The sequence below is a fragment of the Chrysochloris asiatica genome, unplaced genomic scaffold (assembly GCF_000296735.1).
Source record: "Chrysochloris asiatica unplaced genomic scaffold, ChrAsi1.0 scaffold00011, whole genome shotgun sequence".
Lineage (NCBI taxonomy): Eukaryota > Metazoa > Chordata > Mammalia > Afrosoricida > Chrysochloridae > Chrysochloris > Chrysochloris asiatica.
This window is the reverse complement of record NW_006408529.1, coordinates 14,559,727-14,585,381: the sequence shown is the minus strand read 5'-3', so window position 1 is coordinate 14,585,381 and position 25,655 is coordinate 14,559,727.

The window sequence follows — 25,655 nt, the reverse complement described above, 5'->3', positions numbered from 1 at the left end:
TTGAAAGTGCCACGGGCTGCCAAAAGAACCAATAGATCCGTTTTGGAAGAAGTGCAGCCAGAGTGCTCCTCGGAGGCCAAGATGGTCAAACTTCGTCTCTCATACTTCGGACATATTGTCAGGAGGAACCAGTCACTGGAGAAGGACATCATGTTTGGTAAGGTGGAGGGTCAGAGAAAAAGAGGAAGACCCCCAACGAGATGGATTGGCCAAGTGACAGTATCGATGGACTCAAGCTTGGCAACGGTATTGAGGTTGGCACAGGATCCAGAAGTGTTTCGTTCTACTGTGCATAAGGTCGCTATGGGTCTGGTAGCATAGTGGTTAAGAATTAGGTTGCACACCTTAAGGTCAGCAGTTTGAAACTACCAGATGTTCCGTGGGAAATAGATGAGGCTTTCTGCTCCCGTAAAGATTTACAGTCTCAGAAACTCTATACAGGATCGCTATGAGTCAGTTCCAGCTCCACAGCACATAACCACCACATATGATAATAAAAGGAGCTCTGGTAGCGTAGTGGTTATGTTCGGGCTGCTAATCTCATAGCCAGCTGTTCGAAACTACCAGCTATTCCACAGGAGAAAGATGAGGCTTTCTGCTCCCATAAAGATTTACAGCTTCAGAAACCCTGTTCAGGGTCACTATGATTCGAAACCGACTCCACGGCACATAACAACAACAACAAATTATAATAATAATGTTCTAGGCATATCTGCTGCACAAGACCTCTTTAAAGTGTTCAAGAGCAAAGATGTCAATGTGAGGACTAAGGTGTGCCTGAACTAAGCCATGGTGTTTTCAATAGCCTCATATGCCTGTGAAAGTTGGGACAATGAGTAAGGAAGACTTTTAAAAATTTGATGCATTTGGAATTATGGTGTTGGCAAAAAATATTGAAAGTACCATGGACTGTCAGAAGAACAAACAAATCTGTGTTGGACTAAGTACAGCCAGAATGTTCCTTAGAAGCCAGGAGGACCAGACTACTTCTCTGAACATATTATAAGGAGGAAACAGTCCCTGATGAAGGACATCTTGGAAAAGTGGAGGTCAGAAAAATAGAAGACCCCAATGATATGGACTGACATTGTGGCAGCAACAATGGGTCAAACATACCAACTGAGGTTGGCACAGGACCAGACAGTGTTTTGTTCTGTTGTGCATAAGGTCACTATGACTCGGAACTGATTCGATGGCACCTAACAACAACAACAACATATGATGATAATATACAAGCACTTGACTAGGACTCCTAGTATGACATTATAGGATAAGCACTGGACTTCTAACTGCAAAGTCAGCAGTTCAAACCCACCAACTACTCCTCGGAAACCTTATATAGGATTGCTATGAGTCAGAACTCACTCCATGACACTTAGTAACAATAGTATACTATACGATACTAACAACTGAGAAGAAAAGAATCTTCACAACAAGGATCAATCCTATCTCCTCTGTACACAGGGTTGATAGGGACGGGCAACTTAGACATTGGTTACCTAAAGTGGAGGGGCTATAAAGGCACAAAGTGACTGGCTTACAAGTTTTCAAGAGGAAGTTAGTTTCAGAGTGTGTGGGGGAAGGAAGAATCGCCAATGAATAGTTTTCATCTTGTCTAGATGGGTCTGGTGAAAGGAGATGGGATAAGATTCTGATGATTCAATTGTTATCATGACTACTTATTATTGTCACAACTGTAAAGGCAGAAGTTTTGTAACATAAAGGAGGGAGTAGTAGCCAACTCAATGGCACTGAACAAGAAGTTAAATCATACATTCCAGAAACAAAGGGCCCTAAGACCATCCAGCAAGAAGAGCAAGAGCAGAATGTGGGACCCTGTCCACAGAAGCAATGACACTGGAGATGGAGGCAGAGATGAGGACATGGAAAGAGGGAGCAGCTGAGGACTCTAGACTCATAGAAAGAGAGTGACTGAGTGCTGGTGGCCAGAAGGCAGGCTTCCAGAATGTGCCCTTTGATTGTTTAAATTATTATATATTCCTGAGTGTACATCCAAAAATATATACACATATGAATTCTGGGCTTCAAAATAACTGATAAACAAATTTTAGAGAAAGATCCACATATTACAATCTGAACTGCCTGCTTAAAGTAGTTCTCCCTCACTCAACAAGAAGCCCATTTGTTGGTCCTCCCACACAAACCCTGAAATTAACACTTCATTTAAAAAAAAAAAAAAAGGTCAAGGAAAAAAACGTTTCCAGAATCCATTTGATGACTGAGAAGAATTTTTTTTAAATACCTTATCAGTGTTTTCAGTTATGTGGAAATTTCCAAAGACTGGTCTCTTAAGTAGCTATAGTTACTAAAAGTTTTTATTTATAGTTACAAAATTCTAACAAGCCTCACAAAAGTAATAATTATAACTTGAAGTTAGTGAAGCCTAAATTAATGAAGATAAATTTTGGATATGTACATTAACAGTGTGATAAATGACTATTCTAAGTACTCTGAAAGTTATGATTAAATTTCACCTTTGCTGATTTCATCTGAGGAATGAAAACATTTTCTATTTTAAAACTGTGTAATCATGTGATCATAGATATACTAGTACAAACTAGCGCCAATGAGGGAGGGGAAAAACTTAGCAAGTTACAAAGGTAATCCACTATGTGTGTGATTTTATCCTTTCATGAGATTCCTAATAACTTTGTTGATGTTAGGTGTCCTCAAGTTTGTTCCATCTCATAGTGACATTATGCACAACAGAAACAAACAGTGCCTAGTTCTGTGCCATCTTCACAGTTGTTGCTATGTTCCAGTCCAATGTTACTGCCACTGTGTCAAACCATCTTGTTGGAATTGTCTTCTTTCTCATTGACTCTCCTCTTTACCAAGCATGATGCCCTTCTCCAGAGACTAGCCACTCCTGACAACAAGTCCAAAGTATGAGAGATGAAGTTTTTATATCATATCATAGCTTTAAAGAATCAATTAGGCTGTTCTTCTTCCAAGACAGATTGGTTTGTTCTTCTGGAAGTTCATGGTACTTTTTAATACTCTTTTCCATTGCCATAACTCAAAAGCATCAATTCTTCTCTGGTCTTCCTTATTCATTGTCCAGCTTTCCTATGCACATGCAGCTATTGAAAATACCATGACTTGGGCCAGGTGCATCTTTTAGTTCTTAAATTAACATCTTTGCTCTTGAACATTTTAAAGAGGTCTTGTGCAACAGTAGAATTGCCTAATGCGATATGTCATTTGATTTCTTGACTGCTGCTTCCATGTGTGTTGATTGTGGATCCAAGTAAAATGAAATCTTTGCCGATTGCAATCTTTTCTTCATTCATCATGATGTTATTTATTGGTCCCGTTGTGAGGATTCCTGTTTTCTTTACACTGAGGCTGAATGTAAACTGAATGAATCCATACTGAAGGCTGTAGTCTTTGATCTTCATGAGTAAGCGTTTTAAGTCCTCTTTGCTTCCAGCAAGTAGGATTGTGTCATCTGCATGTTTCAGGTTGTTAATAAGTCTTCCTTCAATCCTGATGCCATGTTCTTCTTCATATAATCCAGCTTCTACAATTATTTGCTCAGCATTTCTAATAGTTTTGAAATGGTGTAAAAACATGCACTTTTATTCATCGATTTATAAGCTGATACATATGACTATGAACATAGATTTTGAACACTTTCAATGATACTTTCTAGCCCTCAAATGACTCTGATGACATTCTTAAATGTGTGGTTTATATTTTCTTTATTGTCATTTTTTTTTTCTTTTTGGTGGTAAAAATATGTCCTAATATGATAGATCTCTCAATTTTTGCCATGTGGAAGCATGCCTCAGAGATATTGAGGGGTTGGTTCCAGATCAAGACCACCACAATAAAGCCAATATCACAATAAAATGAGGCACACAAATTTTTTGGGTTTCCAGTGTATATAAAAATGATGTTTTAAACTATAGTCTATGAAGTGTGTAATGGCATTATGAAATTGTTGATAATACTGTGAGAATTAATCAAAAAGTGACACACAGACACAAAATGAGCACATGCTGTGGCAAAAATGGAGCTGATAGATTTCCTCGGTGTAAGAAAAAAAAAATTGCAGTATCTGTAAAACACAGTAAAGTGAAGTACAATAAAATGAGGTATGTCTGCATATTAAAACAGCCTACATTATACAACAGACTCCTGGTATGGTGCTGCAGGATAACCACAAAGTCCAAACCCACCAGGTGCTCCTTGGAAACCCTGCACAGGGTCGCTGTGAGTTAGAATCGATTCATCAACACTTAACAACAACATATTATATAGTTCTGGGAATCTTTAATGTTACTAACCAGCATCTTCAAATAACAAAAGAATCAGCACTTTTTTAATTGTTTAAAGTTACAGAAAATCATCTGAATTCTCATGTCTTTGCCACAAGAATTAGTGTCAAAGTCTAATGAACATGGAGACTTCCTCAAAACACCAAGTAAACCAAACAATTGAACAGCATTCACTGAATTGTACCAAAGACACATTTTCATGGACAAGGCAAGAAAAGAAACAGAAATGTTGACTCTTAAAAAAACAGAAAATTCTGTTAAACCAGGCACCTCATTTCTGCTCATTTGAGGTTATGGTGTGAGCAGCTACACATAACTTGCTACATTTCATAGTGTCTTGAGTTAGAGTAGGCGACTATCACCGTTTCACTCAAAAGAAAAACTGAGCATGCAGATCATTCTCAGGCATAAGAGGAACTGTGCTGCTGTGATCTGACTTTAGCGTAAGTAGCAGTTCCTCACTGCCACACTCACTCAAGTACATCTAGGCAACCTTTGCCTAAGGTATGGCATTTGTCTTTGGCGAACATTCTGTCCCTTCAATAGCATACCCAGGGGACCTCAATAAAACAGCTAAGATTTCTGTCATGTAACAGTTGCTGTTAACTGCCACCAGATTGGTCCTGGATTCATAGAGAGTGGCTCCATGCACAACCAAATGATATGCCGTCTAGTCTTGAGCCATCTCTGTGATTGGTTGAGGATCAAACAGTTGCACTCCATAGGGTTTACACTGACTGATTTTTGGAAGCAGATTGTCAGGACTGTCTTCCTAGTCTGTCTTAGTCTAGAAACTCCACTGAAACCTGTGCAGTATTATAGCAGAAGTATGTTATTGATGTTGTTAAGTGCTACCAAGTTAGTTCCAACTCATAGCAACCCTGCATAGGGTTTCTGAGTAGTAGCTGGTGAGTTTGAACTGACCTTATGGTCAAGTGCTTATCCTACAGTGTCACACCAGGATATAGTAGCTAGGAATAAATCTAACCAGGGGCATAAAAGATCTACACAGGATTCCAGCCTAGGTATGTTGTTGTTGTTATGTGCCGTGGAGTTGGTTCTGACTTATAGCGACCCTATAAGGGTTTCCGAGGCTGTAAATCTTTACGGGAGCAGAAAGCCTCATCTTTCACCCACGGAAAATGTAGTTTCAAACTGCTGACTGTGAGATTAGCAGCCAGACTCATAGCCACTACGCTACCAGAGCTCCTTAGCATAAGTATAGGAACCATTTATAGAAATGATGATGAAAGACTAGTATATTTTCTAAAACGCATTTAACTTTATTGGCTTTTATGATTTATTGACCTGATGTGTAAATGTTTTCCTAACATTTCACTCAGGTGCCACTTAGAAACTTCAGAAATGGTGATGATGCTAAGGAGATGCTTATGGTAAAGAGACTTAAATGCCCAAATAGTAGACCTGGAGTATATATACTCCAGTGTCTGTAAGGTAAAGATAGACACAGTAGTAATTTTCTCCACTAATGTGTAAATTTCACATGATACGAAGCTAAAGGAGTTCTTACCACCCCAACCAATTAGTTCCTCCTACTTCTACATGCCTAGCACTGTGTGAATGTTCTATCCTAATTCATGTCATTTTGTGATGCGTTACTGCCATCTGTTTTCTTCCACAGGGCTGTGAGGTAACCTTCAGGAGAAGCTGTTCACCTTTGTGTCTTCTGAGTCCAGCATGGAACCCAGTCCAGTAAAAGGGCTCAGCTACGTATTAATAGATGTAAAATGATTATACAACTGAATCTAATACAAGGGTTCAACAAAGTGGCAGAGTATAAGATCAACATACAAAAATCAGTTGGGTTCCTCTACACTAACCAGGAGAATTCTAAAAAAGGAAATCAAGAAAGCAATACCACTTACAATAGACCCCAAAAGGAGAAACTGTTGTCGCTGTTGTTGTTGTTGTTTGCTGTCAAGTTGGTTCCAATTTATAGCAACCCTGTAAAGGGTTTCCAAAAAGTGGCTGGTGAATTTGAGCTGCTGACCTTGAGGTCCAAACTGACCTTGCAGTCCAGTGCATTATCCTACAGCACCACACCAGGATAAAATATCTTGGAATAAATCTAACCAGGGACATAAAAGACCTACACAAGGAGAATTACAAAACACAAGAAACCCTGGTAGCATAGTGGATTATGAGCTGGGCTGCTAATCAAAAGGTCAGCAGTTTGAATCTACCAGTTGCTCTGTGGGAGAAAGATGAGGCTTTCTGTTCCCATAAAGATTTACAGCCTTAGAAACCTTATACAGGATCAATATGAGTTAGAGCTGACTCAATCGCATACAACCACCACCATACAACCACCACCACCACTGCAAGAAATCAAAAGATACATACATAAATGGAAAAATATACCATGTCAATAGTATATGTCAATAGTACTGGAAGCAATCTAGAGCTATAATGTAATACTGATCTAAATCTCCACAATATTCTTTAATGGAATGGAAAAACTAATCTCCAACTTTATACAAGAAGGAAAGAGGCCATGAATACCAAGAGCATTAGTGAAGAATAACAGAATAAGAGGACTTGCATTTCTCTACCTCAGCATTTACTATACAGCCATGGCAGTGAAAACAGCCTGGAGTCCTGGTGTGGCTCTGTGGGTCAATACACCAGACTGCAAATGTTGGTGGTTCAAGCTCACCAGCCGCTCTTCAGAAACGTTATACAGGGTCGGAACCAACTCGATGGCACTTCACAACAACAACAACTGGTATAATGACAGACATAAAAACCTATGGATCAGAATGAGATCTCAAGTAAAATGCATCCAGCTATGAACAACTCATCTTTGAGACTGTGTCAAAGTCCATTCAATGGGGATAAGGTAGTCTCTTTAACAAATAGTACTGGCAAAATAGAATCCTGGTGTGGCACTGTGGGTTAAAGCGCTGGACTGCAAAGTAGCTTCGAATCTCAAAGTCTTTAGTTCTAGCTCACCAGCTACTCCTTGAAAAATCTATATAGGGTCGCTATGGGTCAGAACCCATAGACAGCACTTAGCAACAACAACAACAACTGGCAAAATTGGATATACATTTGCAGAAAAATCAAACAGGATCCACACCTCATGCCATACACAAAAACTATCAACTCAAAAAAACACTAACTCAAAATGGATCAACAGCAAAAATGTTAAACCTATATATATAGTTCCTAGAAGATAAACTATCAACAAAACTAGTGATCCCAGTTTATAGCATTAATACACTACCAAACATAATTCAAAATGTACAAACAACAGAAGATTAACTAGATACCTTTTTATTTGTTGTTGTTGTTAAGACCCCCTAAAAATTCAATTTTTATGTCCATCAAAAGATATTACTGAATTAGTAAAAAGATCTTAAAGACTGGGGGGGAAATTTGGCAAGGACGTATCTGACAAGGATCTAATCTAAAATATGTAGAAAATGTCAGCACCTCAAAAATAAAAAGACAATCCAAATTTAAAAACAGGCAAAGGACACAGACACTTCATCAAAGATGACATTCAAGCAGCTAACCACCACATGAAAAGAAACAATTCGCCATTCCCACCTAATGCCATTGAGTCAATTGTAACTCACAGCAATCCTCACCGAGTAGAACTGCGCCATAGGGTTTCCTAGGCTGTCACTCTTTATGGAAGCAGCCTGCCACATCTTTCACCCATGGAGCACACATGGGTGAATCACCAAACTTCTGGCTAGCAACTGAACACTTAACCAATGTACCACCAGGCTATTATCTACTGGTGGTGGTGGTGGTGGTGTGCCATCAAGTCAGTTCTGATTCATAGGATTTTTAAGGTTGCAAATATTTACGGGGGCAGAAAGTCTCATCTTTCTCTTGTGGAAGAGTTGATGGACTTGAACTAGACAGACACAAATTAAAACTATAATGAGATATCATCTCACACCTGCAAAATGGTACTAATTAAAATTAAAAAAAAACACACACACACACACAAAAAACAGGAAACAACAGTTGTTGGCAAGGTTGCGGACAGACTGGAACTCTTAGACACTGCTAGTATGACTGTAAAATGGTACAACCACTGTGGAAAATGGCACGATATTTCCTCAAAAAGATAGAAACAGAAATACTCTATGATCCAACAACCTCAGTCCTAGGTGTATCTAGAGAAATGAGTAGATATACACACACCCATATTCAATGTAGCACTAGTCACAAAAGCAAAATGATGAAAACAACCTAAGTACCCATAAGTGAATGAATCATTAAATCCTTAAATAAAATACAGCAGATGCATACAATAGACTGCTATGTAAATGTAAAGAATAATGATGCCCTCAAAATTTCTTATAACATGGCTAAGTCTGGAAGATATTATGTTTTGTGAAATAAGTCAATCACTAAAGGATAAATACTGTATGATACCAATTTTATTTTTGAAAAAAGTTTACATATAGAAAGCAACATTCTTAGATGGTTACCAGGGAAGGGAAGGAAAATCACTTAACAGATAGTTGTTGTTAAGTGCCATGGAGTCAGTTCCAAATCATAGTGACCCTATATAAGGTGTCTGAGGAGTTTGAACCACCACTTTGCAGTTCAAATCAACCTTGCAGTCTAATGCTTATCTTATAGCGCCACACCAGGACTCCTACTAGATAATTGTTGTTGTTGTTGTTGTTAAGTGTCATCAAGTTCATTACAACTCATAGCCACCAACTGCAAAGCCGTTTGAACTGCAAGGTGGGCAGTTCAAGCTCACCAGCTACTCCTCAGAAACCCTATACAGGGTTGCTATGGGTCAGAATCGACTCAACAGCACTTAACAACAACATTAGTATTGGAACACTATCAGGAAAAAGGTTCAACAATCAACAGTGTTCATTACAGTGAGATGCTCACTGAAGAGCTGGAGCTAAAACTTCGGATTAAATGTAGAGGACTGCTATCCAAGGGCATTGTGATATTACATGACAATGCAGATCTGCACACCTCTGCCCACACTGTTGACACTCTGCAAAAACTTGATTTTGAGATGTTAAAGCATCCTCCCTATAGTCCAGATCTTGCTTCATTGGACTTTCACCTGTTTGGTCTCGTGAAAGCAGCCCATCAAGGATGAAGATTCACCTCTGATGAAGAAGTGAAAACAGTGGTGCATTCATGGCTCACAGCTCAGCCTAAATTTTTTTTTTAATAAGGGAATACGAATGCTTGTTGACAGATGGACAAAGTGTATTGGAAAACAAGGTGATTATGTGGGGAAAATGATGTATTTGTCTTTTTTTAAAGTTCATTAAAATAAATTCTAAAAATGCAGATAATTTTTTACTCACCCTAGTCTATACATATTCATATTTGTATTGTTACATGTGAAAAGGCTTCAAAAAGTTTGAGGAAAAATTGGAATTAAAAGACAATGGAATTTTTCCATGAACTTCACTGTCACTATCACTGAACTGGTTACCACTACTGACTGCAGACTGCTATCACCAGGAATACAACAGAAGGTCCAGGTCAGAGTGAGAGAAAAATATAGAACAAAATTCAAATGCACAAAAAGGACCCAATTTACTGGACTGAAAGAGCCTGGAAGAACCCCCGAGACTATCACCCTCTTAATGTGGAACTGAAGCCATTCCCAGAGTCCCTTTCCAGACAGCTAATAGATTGTTCCATAAAACAAACAAGACAATCCACGAGGAACGTGCTCCTTAGAACAATCAATTACACAAGACCAAGCATGCAGCATTTGTTCAAAAACAAAGCTGAGAAGGCAAAGAAGGGCATGAAAAGTGGAGAGGCGGAAATGAGGATTACAAAGTAGGAGTGGGGAGACTGCTGAAAAAAACTCCAAAGATGGTAACGAAATAAATAATCTCTGCATAAGCTGATGAATGGGAAAATAATTTGCTGTGTAAACTTTGAGCTGAAACACAATGTTCACCAAAAACGTGGTTACAGAGCCAAGACTTAACAAAATGAGAGACATATTGGAAGGCAAGTATACTCTGACTTATTAAAGGGAAACCCCTTTCTTAGGATAACAAGAATATATAACCACTGATCCCTTATCCTACTATAAAGTAAGATCGTGGTAGGAAGAGACACTACTGTGAGAGGCTATGACACTTTTATAGCCTTAAAAATGATGGTGTGACAAAGAAAAAAATGAGACAGCATTCACTGGAAAGCTCATTTTGGCACCCTTTCCTCAGTAGTCTTGTCAATATTACCGTCTACGTATATTTTCTTTGACCTATTGGGGTTCACAAGTTCTATTCTGTCACCCTCTCTTCCTATGTCATATTTTTTTAACTCATTTTGTAAATCCTTAGCAAATGCTATCAATTATTTTAAAGGTTATCTGTGCGTTTCAAAATCAATCAGAATTTTCATGAAATTTCTCAAAGTGCTATCAGCAATCGAAATGGGTTTTCAGAGAAAAACAGTTTTCTACACACTGGAGATGACACGTGGAATACGTGTGGACAGTGAACATATACCCACCTTGATCTACTCTAAAATCCATTGTTGTTGTTGTTGTTAAGTGCTGTTGTTGAGTTGGTTCCAACTCATAGCAACCCTGAATTGGGTTTCCAAGGGACAGCTGATGGGTTTGAACTGCCGAGCCTATGGTTTGAAGTCCAGTGCTTAGCCTACAGCACTACACCAGGACTCTAAAATCTTTAAAGCTGCTAAAATTGACTTAAACATACCAGCAATCAGGAAGATGGCAGATAACACAGAACAGAACGCCATGTTGTTCTACATCAGCCTGCCCTGAGTCACAGCCGATTTGCTGTCAAATAACAACAATAACAAAAACTGAGACACAACAATGGAAAGTTTGGACGCTGATCCTCTATGACACATAGAATGGTGGTGGTGGTTGTGTGCCATGGAGTCAATTCCAACTCACAGCAACCCTACATAGGGTTTCCAAGGCTGTAAATCATTACGGAAGCTGAAAGCCTCATCCTTCTCCCGCACAAACAGCTGGTAGAATTGAACTGCTGACTTTGTGGGTAGCAGCACATACCAGAGTTCCCCCAAAATAATTTTTTTTTTAAATTTTAAGTTGTTTGTATTTTACACAAACACGATAGCCTTTGTCTTCCCTCTAATTTGTACCACAAAGTATCAAATGTAAGAATGATTTACTTTAATCTCTCATCATGTTGATTGATACAATAATGATCACTTCATATATTAGATTTAGATTTAGATTTCCCCCCTTGTTCCCCTGCCTTATTACCCACTGTATAATATTTTATACTATCCATTGCCTGATATAAGGAGCTCTGGTAGCGTACTGGTTTTGACTCGGGCTGATAACCTCAAGGTCGGCAGTTCAAAACTACCAGCAGTTCTGCGGGAGAAAGATGAGGCTTTCTGCTCTCGTAAAGATTTATAGCCTTGGAAACCCTGTACAGGGTCACTATGAGTTGGAACCGACTCCACGGTACATAACAACAATAGCAACAATTGCCTAATATATTAAAAGTGAGTGCACAGCTTGAATGTATCAAGTCAGTAACGGAAAATACTTAATTTACAATCAAATTGGAGGCTCACATATAGTAGTCATAAGAAAACAAACTTTGGAGACTTCTGCTATGGGCAACTGGAAGATGATTAACTATTTACATATGGAATCCTGGTGTGGCACTGTAGGATAAGTACTGGACTGCTAACCATAGGCCAGTGTTTCAAACCCACTAGCTGCTCTTCGGAAACCCTATTGATGGCACTTAGCAATAACAACAACATTTTGCTTTATTCCTAGATTTTTGAAAGATCATTTAAGGAAAGTTCAATTTAAAACTTAGTGAAAACAATGTATTAGCTTCTCAAATCCTTTTTGGACATTAATACGTTTCAATCGACAACACTATGAAAAACTAAAGAAAATTTGTAGTTGCTAAGTGCCATCGAGTCAGTTTCGACCTACAGAGACCCGTATAGGGTTTCTGAGGAGTGGCTGGTGAGCTTGAACTGTCAGTCATGTAGTTCCGAACTGACTTTGAGGTACGGTGCATTAACCCACAACAGGACTCCAAAGAAAAGTATGAAAGTTCAAATAATAAATTTAGGCTGGGAATAACAATCTGATTCAAAAGTTAGGACTAATCTATTGTTGCCATAAGCACAATTTTGTTGTTAAGTGCCATTGAGTCTGTTCTGACTCATTGTGACTCTGAATAGGGTTTTCCAAGGAGCAGCTGGTGGGTCTGAACCACCAACCTTGTGGTTCACAGTCCAGTGCTGGTCTTACAGCACCGCACCAGGGGTCCATAAGCACAATGTTGTTGTTGTTATTGCTAACTGCCATCAAATCGGTTGCAACTCATAGCAACCCTGTAAAGGGTTTCCATGGAGCAGATAGTGACTTTGAACTGCCGATCTTATGGTTCACAATCTAGTGTTTATCCTGCAGCACCACAACAGGCGTCCCCAACAGTCACTGACTGAATGTGACGAGTCAAGATGTTGAACGTCAGTTAAATCTGATTCATAAACAGAAGTGACAACTGGATTAAAAAATGTAAACTCCTTTCACCTTTGTTCTTTCTATTAATGATGACTATGCCTGTGCTAACAAGAAACAGTAACAAATTTCCAAACAGCAGTAATATATGCTCTGGAACAAAAACATAATTTTATGAAAATGACAAATGTCATGCCAGAAAAAAATACAGTAACACAAGATTCATCTTATCTGAGAAATCGTTGTCAACGTAAAAAAGAAAAATGTATTTCTTTGAGAGAACGCATGCCTCCTCCTCAGCTCCTGACCTGCTCCTCTCCACACCTCCCAGCAAAGTTCTCTGGGGTCTGGGCAGCCTGAAAGGAACCATCCCTAATTCTGCAGCTCTCAAAGGCAGCCCAAATCCTTTCTCCCCAAGTTTGTGTTATAGCTTCATGGAATTTTAAAGCTGAAATCATTTTATATACTTACATGAAATGAAACCGGCTCAGAAAACTCAAGTAATGTGCACAAGGTCACACAGCTCCTAAAAGTTACTGCTACAATGGAAACTCACTTCTGATATTCAGGTCATTTCACTTACTCTTTGTTGTTGTTGTTGTTGTTATGTGCCATCGAGTCGTAGAGACCCTATGCACAACAGAACAAAACACTGCCCGGTCCCGGGCCAACCTCACAATTGTTACCATGCTCACTTACTCTTGTTGTTAAGCACCGTCAAGTCAGTTCCGACCCATAGCGACCCTGAACAGGGTTTCCGAGGTTGTAAATCTTTACGGGAGCAGAAAGCCTCATCTTTCTCCCACGGAGAAGCTGGTAGTTTCGAACTGCTGACCTTGCAGTTTGCAGCCCAATTCATAACCACTACACTACCAAAGCTCTTTTCACTTACTCTACCACCTCCTAAAAACCAAGTCTACCTTGCAACTTTTTTAGTCATTTGTCTTTTTCATGAGCTTTTTTGGGAAAGACACTCAGTGAGCAATGTGTGATTCCTATCTGGAATGTTAAAGTATATATGTTTGGTTTTTATCTGTCTGTCTTTCTTTTAGAAAAGAAAAATGTGAAAATTATCTGTGGGCAAGTGGCTATATGCACAGACTCTGGATCTAGACTGCCTGGGTTCGAATCTCAGTTGTACCATTACTGTGACTGTCGTTGTTATTGTCAGGTTCTGTCAAGTCTGTTCCAATTCATACTGACCCTATGTACAGTGGAACGAAACACTGCCTGATCCTGCCCTATCCTCACAATTATTGCTGTTTGAACGCATTCTTTCAGCCACTGTGGCAATCCATCTCATTTAGAGCCTTCCTCTTTATCACTGACTCACTAATTTATCAAGCATGATGTCCTTCTCCAGGGACTGGGTCCTCCTAATAACTGTCCAAAGTACATATGATGAAATTTCACCATCCTCACTTCCAAGACAGATTTGTTTGTTCTTCTGGCATTGTATTCAATATTCTTCACCATCGCCATAATTTAAGCGCATCAGTTCTTTGTTTTTTCTTATTTATTGTCCAGCTTTCCCGTATATATGAGGTAACTGAAAATACCATGCACTTGATTCATGCTTACCTTAGTCCTGAAAATGGCATCTATGACCATTGTTGTTGTTAAGTGCCATTGAGTCGATTCCAACCCATAGTGACTCTGCATAGAGTTTCCGAGGCTGTAAATCTATCTTTACGGGAGCAGAAAGCCTCATCTTTCTCCGGCAGAATTGCTGGTAGTTTTGAACTGCTGACCTTGAGATTAACAGCCCGATTCATAATCACTATGCTACCCAAGTTCTTTATTATGACTATTACCTTGCTCTAATTCAGTTCCTTGGCTATTGAGAGAGTGTGGTGGCTCCACAGGATGGTGCTGAACTGTGAACCAAATGGTCTGCGATTGTAGCCTACCAGTCACTCCTCAGGAGAGAATGAGACTTTCTGCTTCCACAAAGATTTAAAGCCTTGGAGACCCTATACAGGATTGCCATGAATCCTAACTCATTAGCATTCAACGATTTCAGTTCCCTATCTACTCTGGTAGTGTAGTGGTTATGAATTGGGCTGCTAACCTCAAGGCTGGCAGTTCAAAACTACCAGCTGTTCCCCTGGAGAAAGATGAGGCTTTCTGCTCCCATAAAGATTTACAGCCTCGGAAACCCTGTACAGGGTCGCTAAGAGCCGGAACTAACTCCATGGCACATAACAACAACAACATCTACAGTGTGGGGATAATAATAACAGGACCTATCTCAGTAAGTTATTGGGAGAAATAGGTAAATTTGTATCATGTCTGGCATGTAGAACAAATCTTCAAGCACAGTAAATGTTATAAAACTGTTAACTATTTTTATCATGTACGGATGTGGTATTTCATGTGTATAAAATAAACACTGTAAGGAAGACCCAGTAATTTTTATGTAAAACAAAACAAAAACTTGAGAGTTCCCAAAATACAAATTGTTGTAGTTTTAGAAATACTAACAATGGGCTTTGAAACTTCCAAGAGCAATTAAAGGGAAAACAACAATGATACCAAATAATACAAACACACCATTGCCTGAGCCTCTGGCACTTTGCACAATAATTCTGATCTAATTAGGAGAAAATAGTATAATACACCAGCCCCCTCCTGCCACGTGATCCTCTTCTCCATAAATCAGGCAAAATGCCTGATTAAAACAGATGGCTCTTAAATCATGCCCTGCAGCCTGAAGACTGAAGCATCCTACTCATGACACCAGGAGAAGCAGGAACTTAAGGGTGTTAGAACAGGTTCTCCAAGGAGAGCATTCTTTCTTCACTTGTTACAGTATGAGATCTCGAAACCGCCAGTTAGGGAAACCTTGAGCAAAAGGCCAGTAGGACTATCAGCCTTCAGACTTTTTGTTGTTAAGTGCCGTTGAGTCGGTTCCGACCCACAGCGACCCTGTACAGGGTTTCCGAGGCTGTAAATCTTTACTGGAGCAGAACGCCTCATCTTTCTCTCGCGGAACAGCTGGTAGTTTCGAACTGTTGGCCTTAAGGTTCGCAGCCTGATTCATAACCACTATGCTACTTTTAGGCAAGCAAAAAAATGCTCAGGGTTAGCTCATGTTTTTTAAGTAGGCGGAGCACTTGTTGGAAAGGAGCTGGCAAAGGCATGGGCCACTTGGGTGGGGCAGCAATAGCTCAGAGTACCTATTCCACCAAAAGGAACTGAAATCTACTTTGAAAGAAAAATGCTCACCTGCATATGCAAATTTCCCCTCCCTTAAATACAGCATTCCTCTCCCCTAGCCAGATTGTAAAGGAGCCCTGGTAACTGAGAATGTAGTGAATTCACTGGGCTGTTAACTGCAGTTCCGTAGTTAGAGTATACCAACCCCTCCACAGGGGTAATATGAGACTTTCTGCTCCTGTAAAGAAGTCCTGGTGTGGCACTGCAAGATAAGCACTGGATTGCAAGTATGGTTTGAATTACAAGGTCAGCAATTCAAATCCATCAGTAGCTCCTCAGAAACCCTATACAGGATTGCCACAAGTTCAAACCAACGCAATGGCACTCAACAATAACAAAATATTTACAGGGTCACTAGTAAACAGAACCAACTTGGTGGCACACAGCCACCACCACCCAACCAAACTATAAGGTTTCTCTGCTCCTTACTTCACAGGTTTGCTGGGAAGAAACAAGATAACTGGAACAATTACAAACTCAGTTGGGCCCTAATTTTACTCATCTGTACTTAGCTCCCTTTTCATTTTTTTTTTTTTAAGCATACATTTGATCATATCACTCACCAACTCCAACTTTGTTTTAATGGTTTCTGTATATCTTTGTGGTAAAATACCTTCCATAATCTGAAACCCAAATAAAATTTTACCTTTGTCTCTACAGTGTTTTCCATGCAACCTATATTCCAAGGCTGTCTTCTCTCCTAGCCTTCAATTCAATGTTCTTTCTTTCTTCTGCTTGTAATTTCCTTTCCTTCCTTTCCCTCTCCTAAATCTCTATTTCCACCTTATTCTTTTAACCTAAATCATTAGTTAATCTTTACTGAATACTTTCCTTGACATTTCTTAGATTCCTTATATCTGCCCCTGTTGATATTGTTATTGTTTGTTATTAAGTGCCATCGAGTAAGTTCCAACTCAAAGCAACCCTATATAGGGTTTCCAAGGAGTAGAAAGTAAGGTGGCACAGGAGGCACTCACTCATCTCTGCAAAGAAATTTGGAAGACAACTATCTGGCCGACTGATTGGAAGAGATCCATATTTGTATCCATTCCAAAGTGAGGTGACCCAACGGAATGCGGAAATCGTCGGACAATCTCTTTGATATCCCATGCGAGTAAAGTTTTGCTAAAGGTAATACAGAAATGGCTGCAAGCATACACTGACCAAGAACTTCCAGAGGTTCAGGCTGGATTCAGAAGAGGCCATGGAACAAGGGCTATCATTGCTGATGTCCGATGGATCTTTGCTGAAAGCAGAGAATGATTGTGTGGATCATGACAAGCTATAGACAACATTGCGAAGTATGAGTATTCCGGAACACTTCATTGTGCTCATGAGGAATCTGTACCTGAACCAAGGGGCAGTTGTTCAAACAGAACACGGGAACACTGAATGTTTTAAAATTTAAAAAGGTGTGCAACAAGGTTGTATTATTTCACCATACTTATTCAACCTGTATGCTGAGCAAATAATCCAAGAAGCTGGGTTGTATGAAGGAAAATATGGCATCAGGATTGGAGGAAGACTCATTAACAACCTGCGATATGCAGATGATACAACCTTGCTTGCTGAAAGTGAAGAGGACTTAAAACATTTACTGATGAAGATCAAAGAGCACAGCCTTCGGTATGGATTACATCTAAATGTAAAGAAAACAAAAATCCCCATCACTAGACCAATAAACAGCATTTTTATCAACGGAGAAAAGATTGAAGTTGTCAAGGACTTCATTCTTCTTGGATCAACTATCAACACTCACAGAAGCAGCAGTCAAGAGATAAAACGACGTATTGTATTAGGCAAATCTGCTGCACAAGACCTTTTTAAAAAGTGTTGAAGAGCAAAGATGTCAGCTTGAGGACTAAGGTGCACCTGACCCAAGCCATGGTATTTTCAATAACCTCATATGCATGTGAAAGCTGGACAGTGAATAAGGAAGATCACAGAAGAATTGATGCTTTGAGTTATGGTGTTGGAGGAGAATATTGAAAGTGCCATGGGCTGCCAAAAGAACCAATAGATCCGTTTTGGAAGAAGTGCAGCCAGAGTGCTCCTTGGAGGCCAAGATGGCCAAACTTCGTCTCTCATACTTTGGACATACTGTCAGGAGGGACCAGTCACTGGAGAAGCATATCATGTTTGGTAAGGTGGAGGGTCAGAGAAAAAGAGGTCGAACACCCCCAACAAGATGGAATGGCCAACTGGCAGCATCGATGGACTCAAGCATGGCAACAGTAATGAGATTAGCCCAGGATCAGGCAGTGTTTTGTTCTGCTGTGCATAAGGTCACTATCGGTTGGTACCACCTCGATGGCACCTAACAACAACAACAACGAGCAGCTAGTGAGCTTAAACCTCCGACCTTGCAGTTCAAACTGACTTTGCAGTCCAGCGCATTAACCCACAGCACCACACCAGGACTCAAGCCAATGCTAATTTATAGTGACCATGTGTACAACAGAACAAAACACTGCCCAGTCCTGCACCATCCTCACAATGATTGCTATAGTTGAATGCATTGTTGCTGCCGCTGTGTCAATCCATCCCATTGGGGGTTTTTCCTTATCGCTGACCCTCTACTCATCTTAAACTAGACAGTCTCATTCCTATAATGCTTTTCAATACTAATACTATGACCTTTTATCAAACTGTATAATATTTATTTCCTCCAACAGACTGTAAATTCTGTATGGTCAGATTACAACATTGTTTTGTTTTGTTTTTTTAAATTCATAGAACCTGGTATTCTTTCTATGCTTAATCTATTTGTTTGTTGCAATTTCTATAGCAATTATTCTTTCCTTTACTATGGGCCAAGAGGTAGGTAAACCAACAAGCACACCCACCTTTGTCACTTTTAAACCTAGCATTCAGCAAGAGGCTAAATAACCAGTCTACAAAATGAAAAAGAATCTGTCCTTTTCATTTGATGGTGTTTCCACTGTATACACAGCTCAACTAGAGAGTAAACAAACATACACATTGTGAGTTTTAAGCTCAAGAAGCAAAAAGAACATAAATGTGATAAACCACAAGGGAATAAATGGTAACCATGGTGACTAAAGGTGGGGTACACATGATGGGAGATCTAAGAGAGGTTCTTTGTGGTTTGTGTGGCCAGGAAAGTCATCTCAGAAGTGCTGGGGTTTAGAGAACTGGGAACTTTCATATATGTGCAGAGAGAAGAAAAGAAAGCATTCCAGATTTGCAAGGAACACAGAAGGAAGTAAAATGAGAAGACACTAAAAGTGGGGAAAAGCAAAGTTTTTTAGGAGGATAGAAAAATAATTCATTTGCCAAGAGAGATAGTTTAAGGACAAAATGCTGAAGGAGTAAGGAAGGAAGATCCAAGATGAGAAATTTAAATTGTATCCTTCAAAACAATTTTCCAAAAGTGAGATTCGCACAATAACAGTCCGACAAGTTGTTACTAAATGGGAGTGAAGTAGGGATTCAGTAGCTGTCAAGTTCAGAAAACACTAGCCACTCAGTCTCCCTCATGGAGATTAACGATGTATACTAGAACACAGAAACCCACTGGGAATCCCTGCAGTAAAGAGCTTCATTTCCTCTGTGCTTTTTCACAGTCCCAGAACTTTTTGCTTTGAGAGTGTAATTTGAGAAATGCTGAACTCCAGACTATTGAAATAAAGTAATATTCACATTTTTCAAAAATGTAAACCACAGAGTTGACAAAATGAGGAAGACTGCAATGATGAAGCTGGCGCTGGGAATGGGAGAGAGCTAAAGGTGTTGAGAGATATGAAAAATCTGAGGAATTAGAATGTGAAGTTAGAAGTGAATCTGATTCTTCCACAAACTTTGCCAGAGTTCTGTGAGGTTTCTGAGGCACCAATCAAATCCCCATCCTGCAAGTTCGGATGTGATAGTGTTAATTTCCTAAACTGTTGTTAAGTGATGACAGTAGGTTCCGACTCATAGCGATCCTCTGTAGGGTTTCTGAGGAGTGACTGGTGAGTTTGAACCGCCAATCTTACGATTCAAATCAACCTTGCAGTCCAGTGCTTATCCTACAACGCCACACCAGGACTCCATTTCCTAGATTAAGCAACAGTTCAAGTTTTAAAAAGAGGAATCTGTGCAGAAAGCACGCATAATTATAAGTGACCTATAAGTGAACTCTTCTTTATGTAAATATGTATATATACATAAGGAGTCCTGATGTGGTGCTGTGAGTTAATGCGCTGGACTGCAAAGTTGGTTTGAACCATAAGGTTAATGGTTCAAGCTCATCAGCTGCTCCTCAGAATCCCTATGTAGGATCGCTGTTAGTCAGAACCGACTTGACGGCACTTGACAACAACAACATATCCTTGTAAAGAACCCAGCTCTGCTACTAACTGAAAAATCAGTGGTTCAAAACCACCAACCACTCATCAGGAGAAAGAAGTGGCACTCAGCTTCTGTAAAGATTTATAGCCTTGGAAACCCTATGAGCCAGTTCTATTCCATCCTATAAGGTGGCTGTGAGTTGAAATTGAGTCGATAGCAATGAATTTGGTTTGGCTTAGATACTAAACCAAAATCAAAGCCACTGTGGTTTAGAACATTTTTTCGTTGAAACCAGATAAGACCAGCTACTGCTTTGAGATCCTAGACTCCAGATGTGCCAACCAATCATGGCACAATATTAACAGAAATGCTGAGTTCAAAGGGCAAGCAATTAACATTAGTGTTCAAAATAGGAGTGGATTTATTATTTTCAACACTTTGGATTTCCATTTATCCAGGTTCTTCATTCTAAGCATATGGAAACATTTTGCAATGTTGTTTCTAATCCTTCCATACCAGAAAAAGAGAGAGAGAGAGAGAGAGAGTTTCAGACTTGAAAATAATTGAACGCTTTCAAGCAACAATTCTGTAAACACAATGTAAAAACTAGGAGCCCTAGTGATGTGGTGGGTTAAGAGTTGATTGACAGTTCAACTCCACCAGTCACTCCGTGGAAGAAAGATGAGGCTGCTTTTGTAAAAATGTACAGACTAAGAAAACCTATGGAGCAGTTCTATTCGGTCCTATAGGACCATATGAGTCGGAATCAACCTAAGAGCAGTGGGTCTGGGGGGTTTTCTGCTCCCGCAAAGATTTACAAACCTCGGAAATCCTATGGAAGGTCACTATGAGTGAGAACTGACTTCATGGCACTTTACAACGACAACAACTTTCTAGGCTCTTGTTTTTAAAATGGCATTTCCTGGAACTTTCACTCCTTGAGATGTTAATGGATGCTGCATTTAAAAAGGGATTCTATGGCCTGGTGTTGGAAATGGCTAGTGTATAGAAGTGGCTTAAACCAAAAGAAATTTTGTTCTCTCATAGTACTGGAGGGTAGAAGTCCAAAATCAAGGTTATCAGCAGGGTCATGCTCCCTTTGAACATTCTGTGGGAAACTTTTCGTTTCGCTTTTGATTGTTGCCAGCAGTCCTTGATATGGGTCCCTGACTTGTGACTGCCATCATTCCAATTTCTGTCTTCACATAGCCTTCTTACTAGGACACCAGTCACTGAACTAGGGATTAGCTTACTTCAGCATGAGTTTATCTTAACTAATCACATCTGTAAAGACTCTGTTTCCAAAATAAGGTCACATTTTGCAATTCTGGATGGATATGAATTTTGGGTGGATACTATTCAAGGAGCCCAGGTGGTGTAAACAGTTAATCATACCATTGCTAACTGAAAGATCGGCTGGCAGTTCGAACCCACTCAGCATTTTTGTGAAAGACCAAAGTGATCTGTTTTTGTAAAGTTGCACCAATGAACTTTTTTTCCATCAGAACAATGAACCTGCTCATTCTTCCAGGATAGTGCAGGCTGTCTTATGAGAATTTCATTGGGAAACCTTATTCCATCTACCAAAACTGAAAGAACATTTGAAAGAAATACAAATTGGGTCCCTGTTGTTGTTATGTGCAGTCAAATTGGTTCCAACTCATAGCAACTCTGAGATTTTCATAGGGTTTCTGAAAGCAACTGGCGAGTTTCAACTGCTGAGCTTGCAGTTAGCAGTCCAGTGCTTATCCTACAGAACCCATGTTGTTGTTAAATGCTATAAAGTCCGTCTGATTCATAGTGTGTATCCTACAGCACCATACCAAGACTCCGCAGAGCCTATGTTGTTGTTGTGTGCCGTCACATCAGTTCCAACTCACATTGACCCTGTATAGCGTTTACAAGAGTGGTTGATGGGTTTGCACCACTGACCTTGTGATTAGCAGTTCAGAGCTTATCCAACATAGCTCCTATTGTTGTTAAGTTCTGTTGAACTTGAAGTTCAAACTGACTTTGCAGTCCAGCGCATTAACCCACAGCACCACACCAAGACTCCCAACCAACCCCTAGAGGATACCAAAACTGCTGTTTGACATGGTGTGAATTGAAGAGCACAGAATTCCTCAAGCAAGGGTTGTTGTTGTTATTAAGTGCCATCGAGTCGGTTGTGACCCATAATGACCCTTTAAAGGGTTTTTGAGGAGCAGCTGGTGAGCTTGAACCACAGACCTTGCTGTTCAAACCAATCTTTCAGTCCATCATGTTAACCCACAGCACCACACCCTTCAGAAGTGTGTAGACCTACAGCCCATGTGGAGCTAGCGAACCAAGTGGTTGTGTGATCACGTCTTGGAGACCAGTAGCATTTTCCGTGTGGCTGACCAACGGACTGAAGAGTAGATTGCAGGATTCAAAGAAGTTTTTTCACTATTTGACAAGGATGGTGATGGAACTATAACAATAAAGGAATTGGGAACTGAAGCAGATGTTGATGGTAATGGCACAGTTGACTTCCCAGAATTTCTGACAATGATGACAAGAAAATGAAAGACAGAGACAGTGAAGAAGACATCAGAGAAGCATTTGTGTGTTTGATAAGGATGGCAATGGTTTACAGTAGTGCAGAAGAACTTCAACACGTGATGACAGACCTTGGAGAGAAGTTAACAGATGAAGAAATTGATGAAATGATTGCGGAAACAGATATTGATGGTGATGGCCAAGTAAACTATGAAGCGTTTGTACAAATGATGACAGCAAAGTGAAGACATTCTACAGAATGTCTTAATCTTCTTGTGCAAAATTGTTTATTTGCCTTTTCTTTGTTTGCAACTTATCTGTAAAGATTTCCACTTACTGCATGTATAATATTAGGACTTCATTCCTCCGTGTTTTCTACCCTTAGCCTACTGTCAGTGTCCTTGGACCTTATTTTAGAAAACTGATCAAGTAACATGTTGCATCTGGCTTACTCTGAGTATTTCTAAGCCTTTCTGCACATCTAAACTTAGATGGAGTTGGTCAAATGAGGGAACATCTGGGTTATGCCTTTTTTAAAGTAGTTTTCTTTAGGAACTGTCAGCAGGTTATTGTTGAAGTGTGGAGTTGTAACTCCGTGTGGATTATGGACAGTCAACAATATGTACACTATTTATTGCAAACTGGGTGTTTTATCCAGATACTCACACACTACTTTTTTATACTGCTGGTCCTATACCAGAAACATTTTCTTTTATTGTTACTTGCTTTTTAAACTTTGTTTAACCAGTTAAAGAATACTTTTTTATTTACCCTCGTATTTCTTTATTACAGAGCTTCTTAGAACCGTTATTGTGTTTTACACTGGGAACCTTCAAGGGGCAGGGAATGCGATGCACTATTTCCACATTTTTCTCAACCTGGGATTCCTTCCATCATGACTACTGTACCTGACTTAAGTTCCACAAATAGGCTTTTACAAGACACAAAACTGCCTGATCCCTGCAGGAGCTAATTGACTTCCTTAACAGGAAGATTTTTGAGCCTTTCTGACAATAATAACCCAAAACTCCTCTGTGAGGATAGGTGTGAGCTCCTTGCTGTGGTAAAAAGAGTTCTGTAATAGCGGTAAACCCTCCTAGCTTCAGCTGCTTCAGCTTTAACAGGAAGTCATTGTGCCTTTCTCATAGATTCCACTGGGTGGTCATGAGAATCCGCTGAAAATGCATGACACTGTCTTTTGGAAGTGAATGGAAGAAATCTGCCTCTTCTGAAAGTCCTTGGCACTTGTTTCTCTCCTGGCAAGGGGAACAAAACCCAGTTTCTTTCCATAGCTTATCAGCCCTTCATGTGATATAGACCCTGCCTTCTCAGGGACTGCCTCTCACGCTATTCCCATCTTCTATCTGTTCTTCAAACGCATCCTCAACTCATTCCCACCTCAGGGCTTCACACATGTGCCTTTGCCCTTGTGGACTGTTCTTCCTCAGGTAGACTCCTCCTCAGTCAGTTCTCAGCTCAATGCCACTGTTCCAGAGGGATTTCCCTAGCCACCCTTTCTGAAGCACCCCCAATGGCCATTCTCTACCTCAATGGCCCATTTCATTTTCTTCTTAATACCTAACATTTACTAACATCATTGTATTAATTTAGTCATGTACACTTTGTCTAACCCTTCCCTTTAGAATGTAATCTCCATAAAAACAAAATATCATGGCTGCCTTGTTCACTGTGCATCTGGAATCTAGGAAATCCTACGTTTTTGTAGAATGTTAGAAGCTTAGGGAAATGGCTATTTTTGGCGAGAAAGGAAGAGGAACTCGCAGGGACAAGGAGAGATAAAGAGACTACTGTACTAACATTCTAGTTTTTACCTGGATGGTAGTTACACGTGTGTGTTCACTTTCTGATCATTCACCAGGCTGTACATTTATAGCTGGGTTCTCTGTAGGAGTCCTGAATTCAACTAAAACTGTTTTTGATGTATTAGGGTTTATGTTGTTGTTGTTAAGTGCCATCGAGTCGGTTCTGACCCATAGCGACCCTGTACAGGGTTTCTGAGGGTGTAAATCTTTACGGGAGTAGAAAGCCTCATCTTTCTCCCGCGGAGCGGTTGGTAGTTTCGAACCGCTGACCTTAAGGTTCGCAGCCCGATTCGTAACCACTACGCTACCAGAGCTCCATAGAATCATGAAAATAGAAATAAAAATAATTGGTTCTATTTTTGAGGGCTCACAAGACTTACGCTCTATTAGGCACTTCCTTCAAACCCAAGAGTCACTCCTCAGAAACCCTACACAGGGTAGCTATGAGTCAGAAGCAATTTGACGACACTTAACAACAACGTGTTACTTCATTAATCCTCAGAAAGGCCTACAAATGGTCAGTCACCATAACCCATTTGACAGATGAAGAATATGAGGCGCATGGAGAACATGTAAACTGGCTCATTGTCATACCACTGGTAAGTAGAAAAACCAGACTCTCGAAAATTTTAACTCTAAATTCCACATATGTTTTACTCTTCTAAAACTACTTGAAAGTCATTTTTAAAGGGAGGACTGGCAGTTTATGGCATCAATATCTTTCCCCATCCCCTCTCCACCTTCACAGTCTAAGAGTGGCCCGGATCCACCTCTTACACTGCATCTTCTCAAGCACTATGAACACCACATCAAACACACCAGGAGTGGTCTAATCTATCACAAATACAGTGTGCATAAAAAAGAAATGCGGTCTTCCCCAGAGGGGCCCTTGTTATTGTTGTTAAGTGCCATCGAGTCGGTTCTGACCCATAGCAACCCTGTTTAGGGTTTCCGAGGAGAAGCTGGTGACCTTGAACCACTGACCTTGTGGGTCAAACGGACTTTGCAATCCAG